This window comes from Triticum dicoccoides, chromosome 7A (genome assembly GCF_002162155.2).
Source record: "Triticum dicoccoides isolate Atlit2015 ecotype Zavitan chromosome 7A, WEW_v2.0, whole genome shotgun sequence".
NCBI lineage: Eukaryota > Viridiplantae > Streptophyta > Magnoliopsida > Poales > Poaceae > Triticum > Triticum dicoccoides.
This window is the reverse complement of record NC_041392.1, coordinates 78,910,856-78,918,689: the sequence shown is the minus strand read 5'-3', so window position 1 is coordinate 78,918,689 and position 7,834 is coordinate 78,910,856.

Below are 7,834 nucleotides of genomic sequence, written 5' to 3'. Positions count from 1 at the left end.
CTCCTCCATCCTCTCCGGTGAGCTCCTCCTCCCTCCTCTCCGATGAGCTCCTCCTCCCTCCTCTCCTCCCATCCCCTCATGGTTTCTCCTTCCTCCTCTCCGATGCTCCGGTGAACTCCTCTCCGGCGACCTCCTCCTCCTCCTCTCCAGCGAACTCCTCCTCCTCCTCTCTGGCGATGTAGGCGAGCGCCTCTCCGGTGACCTCCTCCTCCTCCTCTCCGGCGAACTCCTCTCCGGCAAAAGAACACGACAAAAGAACGTACTAGATCCAAAAACAGGAACAAAATTTGAAATAATATCGTGCCAAAAACGAGCAAAAATGGGCAAAAAAATCACGATCCAGATCCAAATTCAAAATTCAAAAATAGCAATGGCGCACGGTGGGGGTTAGACGGTGCGCCACTACTATTTTCCCGCCTTCAAAATTCAAAAAATACTAATGGCGCACCAGTGGCCTATACTAATGGCGCACTAGTGGCCTATAGTAATGGCGCACCGTGGCCTATACTAATGGCGCACCAGTGGTGCGCCATTAGTAAAAAATACTAGTGGCGTGATACTAATGGCGCACCAGTGATGCGCCATTAGTAGGCAAAACTGGTGCGCCATTAGTAGCCCTTTTCCTAGTAGTGGGGGCCGTGACAAGAAGCCAGAAGACGATGATCACGAAGAGGACGATGAGTCTGGTGACCAAGAATTTTAGAAAGCTACAGAGGCCATGTGCGTCGGTGGCGGTGCCTCGCTGCATACCTCTCACCACCAGCTTAAACAGTGGGCGCGTGAGATTACAGCGGCGGAACCATCGTTTGATGCCCAAAGGCCGCTGAAGTGGTCCAGCACACCTATCATTTTGACATTGAGGATCACCCTGATCGCACTACTGCAGTCGGGTGCTTGCCATTGTTGGTTTCACCAACAATACGCAACCTCAAGGTGACAAAGATGCTAGTCGATGGCGGGGCCGGTCTGAACTTAATCTCGCCTGCCGTGATCGAGAAATTGCAGATTCCTGATGAAGACCTTGAAGAGACGGGCACGTTTCAGGGGGTCAACCCGGGAAGAAGTCAACCAAAGGGAAAGGTCACGTTGCCCGTGACTTTTGGGAGTGATCTGAACTACAGGACAGAAAGGACTGTGTTTGACGTTGCCAAGATCCCCTTGCCTTACAACGGGATCCTTGGCCGCCCAGTGCTGGCCAAGTTCATGGCGGCGTCACATTACGCCTACAACACCCTGAAGATGCCGGGGCCTGTGACGATCATCACCGCCCCATCATACAAGAAGGATGCGCTAATTTGCGCTGACCAACTCTACCAACAAGCAGTTGCAGCAGCCTCCACTGCTAAGGCGCTTGCTCCTGCCGCTGGAGCCTCGGGAAGGCGAAAGAAGAAGACCGGTGAGACCTCAGGCACCCACTCCGGCAAGCGCACCTCTTCGGAGTGTAGCGCTCCCGTCGAGGACGTGCCAGAGAGCTCCGCCGACAGAAACAAGAAGTCCAGGGCCACACCGCCGGGAACCAAGAAGGTTTCTGTCAAGGAGGACGGCACAGGAGGAGCTTTTACCATAAGCTCCACCCTTGACGACAAATAGTAAGACGCGCTCATCACCTTCCTGCGGGTGAATGTCGATGTGTTTGCATGGCAAGCATCCGACATCCCCGGCGTTCCCAGGGAGGTGATTGAGCACCACCTTGTTGTCTGTCCTCATGCGCGGCCCGTCAAGCAGAAGGTCAGAAAGCAAGCTTTGGAACGACAAGAGTTCATCACAGAGGAGATCTGGAAACTGGAAGCAGCAGGTTTGGTAAGAGGAGTGCTTCATCCAACGTGGTTGGCCAATCCGGTGGTAGTGCGCAAGGCAAATGGGAAGTGGAGGCTGTGTATTGATTACACAGATATTAATAAGGCTTGTCCCAAAGACCCCTTCCCATTGCCGCGCATCGACCAGATTGTTGACTCCATAGCTGGGTGTGATCTGTTGTCATTCCTCGATGCCTACTCCGGCTACCACTAGATCTTCATGACAAGGGAAGATGAAGAGAAAACGACATTCATCACCCCATGTGGTACGTATTGCTTTATACGGATGCCTTTCGGGTTGAAGAGTGCTGGTTCAACGTTTCCAAGGGCGGTCCAAATTGGTTTTGAACCCCAGCTCCATAGAAATATGGAAGCTTATATGGATGATATAGTGGTCAAAACCAAGAACAGGGCAACCCTCATATCAGATTTACAAGAAACATTTGCAAACCTACACAAGATCAATCTCAAGCTGAACCCTGAGAAGTGCATCTTCGGCGTCCCGTCTGGCAAGCTTCTCGGGTTCTTTGTGTCACAGCGTGGGATAGAGGCCAATCCGGACAAGATCAAAGCTATAGAGTAGATTGAAGCGCCCAAGCGAGTCAAGGATGTGCGTCGGCTTGCTGGTTGCGTTGCCACCATGAGCAGGTTCATTTCCAAGTCCACCGAGCGCACCCTTCCCTTTTTCAAAATTTTGAAAAAGGCGGGCCCGATGGAGTGGACGCCAGAAGTCGAAGCAGCATTGCAAGATTTGAAGAGGTACCTCTCCTCCGCGCCAATACTAGTTGCGCCTAGGCCACAGGAACCGTTGCTGCTGTACCTGGCGGCAACGAACCAGGTGGTCAGCGCCGCACTAGTGGCGCAGAGAGAAATTGATGATGAGGTAATAGCAGCGACGGAGCCCGATGCCACCTATGCCGAGACGATGCAGCCAATTGAAGTGCCGCCGAAGAAGAAAATGATGCAGCACCCGGTTTACTTTGTTAGTTCCCTCCTGCAGGGGGCTAGATCGAGGTACTCCGGTGTGCAGAAACTGCTCTTCGGCCTTCTTATGGCCTCGAGGAAGCTGCGTCACCACTTCCAGGCGCATGAAATCACTGTCGTCACTCGCCTCCCTCTGCAACGGATATTGCACAATCCAGACGCAAGGGGAAGGATCGTAGAGTGGGCACTGGAACTGTCCAGCTTTGGCCTCAAGTTTGAGAGTACCTCAACGATTCAAAGCCGAGTCCTGGTGGAGTTCGTTGCAAAATGGACCGCGATGCCTGATGAAGAAACCCAAGAGACTTCTCTCCCTGGCAAGGAGGCAAGTTGCGACTGGATCATGTACTTTGATGGAGGTTTCTCCTTACAGGGCGCCGGGGCTGGCGTACTGCTTGTTGCGCCCACCGGAGAGCACCTCAAGTACGTGATCCAGATGCACTTCCCCAGGGAGGTGTCAACAAACAATACGGCTGAGTACGAAGGGCTGCTTGCCGGTCTTAGGATCGCGGCGGACCTCGGAATCAAGAAACTCGTCGTCAGAGGCGACTCGCAACTTGTTGTCAAGCAAGTCAACAAGGATTACCAGAGCCCGTTGATGAAGGCCTACGTCGATGAAGTGAGAAAGCTGGAAGAGCGTTTTGACGGTATACAGGCAGAATACGTTCCCTGAGCGGAGAATGATATCACCGATTACCTGTCAAAACGCGCTGCCCTCAAGCTACCTGTGGAACCAGGTACCTTTGTGCTTCGGTTAACTCAGCCATCCGTTGATCCATCAGCAGAGCAGAACAAGAGGAGAAAATCAAGGCCCGGCAAGTACTTTCCCGCCGAGCTCCCCGAAGCCGCCGGCAAGGATGTTGCCGGAGACACTGAGCCCGCCGTGGGACGGCTGGCTCCGACAGAGCATCAAGCTCTTGCCATGGAGACAGCCGCTCCGATAGCGGAGGAAATGCCTTTAGTCCTCGCCGTCGAGCCCCAGGCTCCAGCGTGGGCACAACATACCGTCCGATTCCTCCAAACAGGGGAACTTCCCGAGGAGCAGGAAGAAGCGGAAAAAGTAGCCCGTCGCTCTACTATGTACCAGTTCGTCGATGACGTCCTGTACAGAAAGAGGCCGAACGGCGTGAAATTGAAGTGTATCCCTCGAGAGGAAGGACTGAGGTTGTTGGCGGAGATACATGGAGGCATATGTGGATCCCACATCGGGTCAAGGGCCCTTGCCGGCAAAGCGTTTCGGCTAGGCTTCTTCTGGCCCACCGCCCTCCAGGATGCGACGACACTAGTCACCAGGTGTGAAGCGTGTCAGTTCCATTCAAAGAAGCTTCATCAGCCAGCTCAAGCCCTTCAAACCATTCCTCTCTCCTGGCCTTTCTCGGTCTGGGGTCTCGACATACTGGGCCCTTTCCCCCATGCTGTCGGGGGCTTTGAGTACTTGTACGTTGCAATCGACAAGTTCACAAAGTGGCTAGAAGTGGAAGCAGTGAGGAAGGTCACAGCACAGTCAGCCGTCAAGTTCTTCAAAGGACTGGTGTGCCGTTTTGGTGTACCAAATAGGGTTACCACCGACAACGGCATGCAGTTCACAAGCCACACCTTCATGCAATATATTCAAGACCTCAGCAGCAAGGTCTGTTTCGCTTCTGTTGCTCACCCACAAAGAAATGGTCAAGCTGAGAGGGCAAATGCTGAAGTACTGCAAGGCCTGAGGACAAAGACCTTTGACAGACCGCACAAGAGTGGAAGGCGCTAGATTGATGAATTGTCGGCGGTTCTTTGGTCAATCAGAACGACACCAAATCGAGCCACCGGCCAGACACCCTTTGCCCTGGTATACGGGGCAGAAGCAGTTCTCCCCACGGAACTCATATACGGGTCACCTCGAGTACTCGCTTATGACGAGCTTGAGCAAGAGCAATTGCGGCAAGATGACGCAACGCTCCTTGAGGAAGATCGTCTTCGGGTGGCTGTGAGAGCAGCGCGCTACCAGCAAGCCTTGCGCCGCTACCATAGCCGCAAGGTTCATGCCCGAAGCTTTGCGGAAGGCGACCTTGTTCTTCGGCGTGTTCAATCGGCCAAGAATTCCAACAAGTTGACGCCAAAGTGGGAAGGCCCTTATCGGGTAATACGAGTCACCAGGCCTGGTGCAGTCTGCCTGGAGACCGAAGACGCCGTTCCGGTGAGTAACTCCTGGAACATTGAGCATCTTCGCAAGTTTTACCCGTGAGGCGCGGCTTGCCGCCCCCCCCCCCCCGGCAAGCCACCTTTTGTACGAGCCTTGCCGATGACGCATGTAACCCTTTGTACAAAGCCAGGCGCAGACCCTGAGCATAAATAAATGAAGCGCTGGCGCCCTAAGTTATAGCATGCATGCTAGGTCGAGTCTCGTCCTTGGTTAGGGTTGATAGTGCTTAGCGGCGACTAACCCCTAGCTTAGAGGTCGAGTGTGCGTCTCTTTGTCTTTCTTTTGTCTTCTTTGGTTCACAGGACACACAGATATCCGTGCCGAACCACTTGGGGAGAAAAAAAAGAGGAACCGACCAGCATCTAGCCCCCGGCAAGCCAGTATTGCCGGGGGCTGCAAGAGCAAAGATTCACCCACGGCGAACCAGGGTTGCTGGGGACTGCAGCTTCAGATAAGTTCTTCATCCCTTATCATGCATTCCATTATGGACTGAGGTATGTGAAACCTCGTTTTCCCCTAAGCTATCGTGCTCCCATAACTCTAGGCCCTAGGGCTCGTTCCTGGGGCCAAGTTTGGTCGTAGTCGCGGCAGCGAAAGGATGAAACAAGGAGCCTGAACCCGCCTCATCCCTGCCTCCGCCAAAGGAGTGAGGAAGGTCGAGCGAAGTGGGGAAACGGCAAGGCCTGTTGCCGGGCAAGGAAATCTTTATCTTGAAGATATCAAGGATTTACTCCTTGTCATGGGTTCCACCCACAAACAAATGACCCGGCAAGCATCCCTTTTTCATTAAAAAAACATTTCACTCAGGTACAGTCCATAGGGAATGAAAAACATGAATGATGGGATTACAAGTTTTAAATTCAACAAAGGCCCGAAAGCTTACAAACTAAAAAGAGATCAGGTGCCCGTAATCCCTTTCTTGTCCCTCTCCTCAGGAGGCAGGTCAAGGAGGCAAAAAGGACAAAAGGAGCGCCTAGGCGAGCTATGGGTGGCAGAAGACACCAAGAGAACATCTTGGTGGCCGTCCAAAGGCTGGATGGTGATGGCGGTGCCGGAAGCAGAGCTCGAAGACGAGGTGGCAGGACGTCAGCGCGCGTCGAAGGCATCGGTGCCCGCGTACTCCGACTTGACGGCCTTGCCGCCCGCCCTCTTCCTCTTCCGCAGCCTCCCAACGCCAGCCGCCCAAGGAGACGACCCCGAGAAGTTCAGGGAGCCGGCGACACGGATGATGGGGTCGCCGGTGCCGCATAGAGCGGCACCCGACACCTAGTCGGACCCGTCATCCTGCCGCCTACTACCCTCGTCGTCGCTACCGCTGTCCTCCTCGTCACTCCCGCCCGGGGAGGAGTCTTCACTATCAGAAGAGCTCTCCACGCAGCACCTTGCACGGGTCCCAAAGAGCCCGAAGACCTTGACAGAGAGAAGGTCACCCTCCATCAGCTTAAAATGGAGAGTGAGCCCCTCCGTCAAGCGGTGGATATGAGCAAACGTCTTCCATCCCCGACGAAGATACATCACGTGAGGGGCGGGGAAGTCAACGCGGACCCGCGTGCCACTGATCCCGCAGCCCCTCATGTGCAGCCGCAACGACTCCGGCGGATCCAGCTCCATCTCCCGCGCAAATGGAGTCGGGAGACGAAGGCGACGGCGCGGCGGCCGGCGCAGCCTGACGAAGAACTCACAAGGGTCATCCCCAACATGGCCCTCCATTGGAGGAGCTGCTGGCGGAGGCGAGGCCAGCGCGCCGCCCGGTCCTCCCCTTCCCCGAGCGCCCCGGACTCGCCCACGGCCTCGCCCCCTTCCCCTTCCCCTCACGGCTGGCTCTGCCACCGCAGGCGCAGGAGAAGGAGGGACGCGTTGTCGAGCGGCGACCCTCGCCGCCACTGTTGAAGGACCGGGATTCCCTCTCTCCATGACGGATGGAAGGGAGGAGCAGAAGCTGAAGGAAGAAGAAGATGAAAGAATGCGGGACACCATCCCCCCCTCCCGCTCTTTATAAAGGATCGGGGTTGGGGCTCGGCCGCCTCGCTCGGCCAATCAAGATACGGAAGGCGCAGGGAGCCAGGACCGACCCGCCGCCCCAACCAGAGACGGCCCGGGTTCCCGCCTCCACCGTTTGCTACCCCAGGTGCATGGGAGACACGTGGCGGACGTGCAGAACCGAGGGGATGGGTGAGACGACCAATCCCCACCCCGTGATCGTGGGGAGTGGATGCCTTAAAGACCGCGCCTCAGCCCCATTCAGTAAATGGGCCGCGCCTCCACGCCTCCCTCCGTTTATGGGGAAGGCGCGAACCGCCCCTTTACTACGATGTGACGCATGCCTACGGGAACCAACCCCACGCATGTCGCCCACATCACACACGCCTCCCCACGCCGCGCCACGCGCGGGAATCGTGGGAAGCGCAGCGCGCGAAGAATCTTACCGCGGCTCAAAAAACTAGAACGATGCCAATGCCAAGACCACGAAGAGCAAAGGGGACGAAGCGGACTCCCCGGCAAGATCCTTGCCGGGAGACAGTTCTAGCAGCCCCGGCAAGACCCTTGCTGCGGAGACTCGTCCCGCGCCTACGGAGCAAATCACCCTTGAGTCCACTGCCCCCAAAGGGCAAGGATTCGGGAGACATCCCCGTGGCAGCATGCAGATCTTTGTGAATACATTCAAGATCAGATACACACTAAGGAGACGACAACCCTTGGCGGGATTCCAGCCGAGGAAGACCACAAGGCCCCCGGCAAGCACCTTGCCGGGGATGACAGCAGGCGCCTCAGCAAGACCCTTGCCGGGGCCCTGGCAAGGCCCTTGCCAAGGATACCTGCAGGGCCACCATCAGGCCCACGCCGACTAAACCTCCACCACCGCATGCATGCA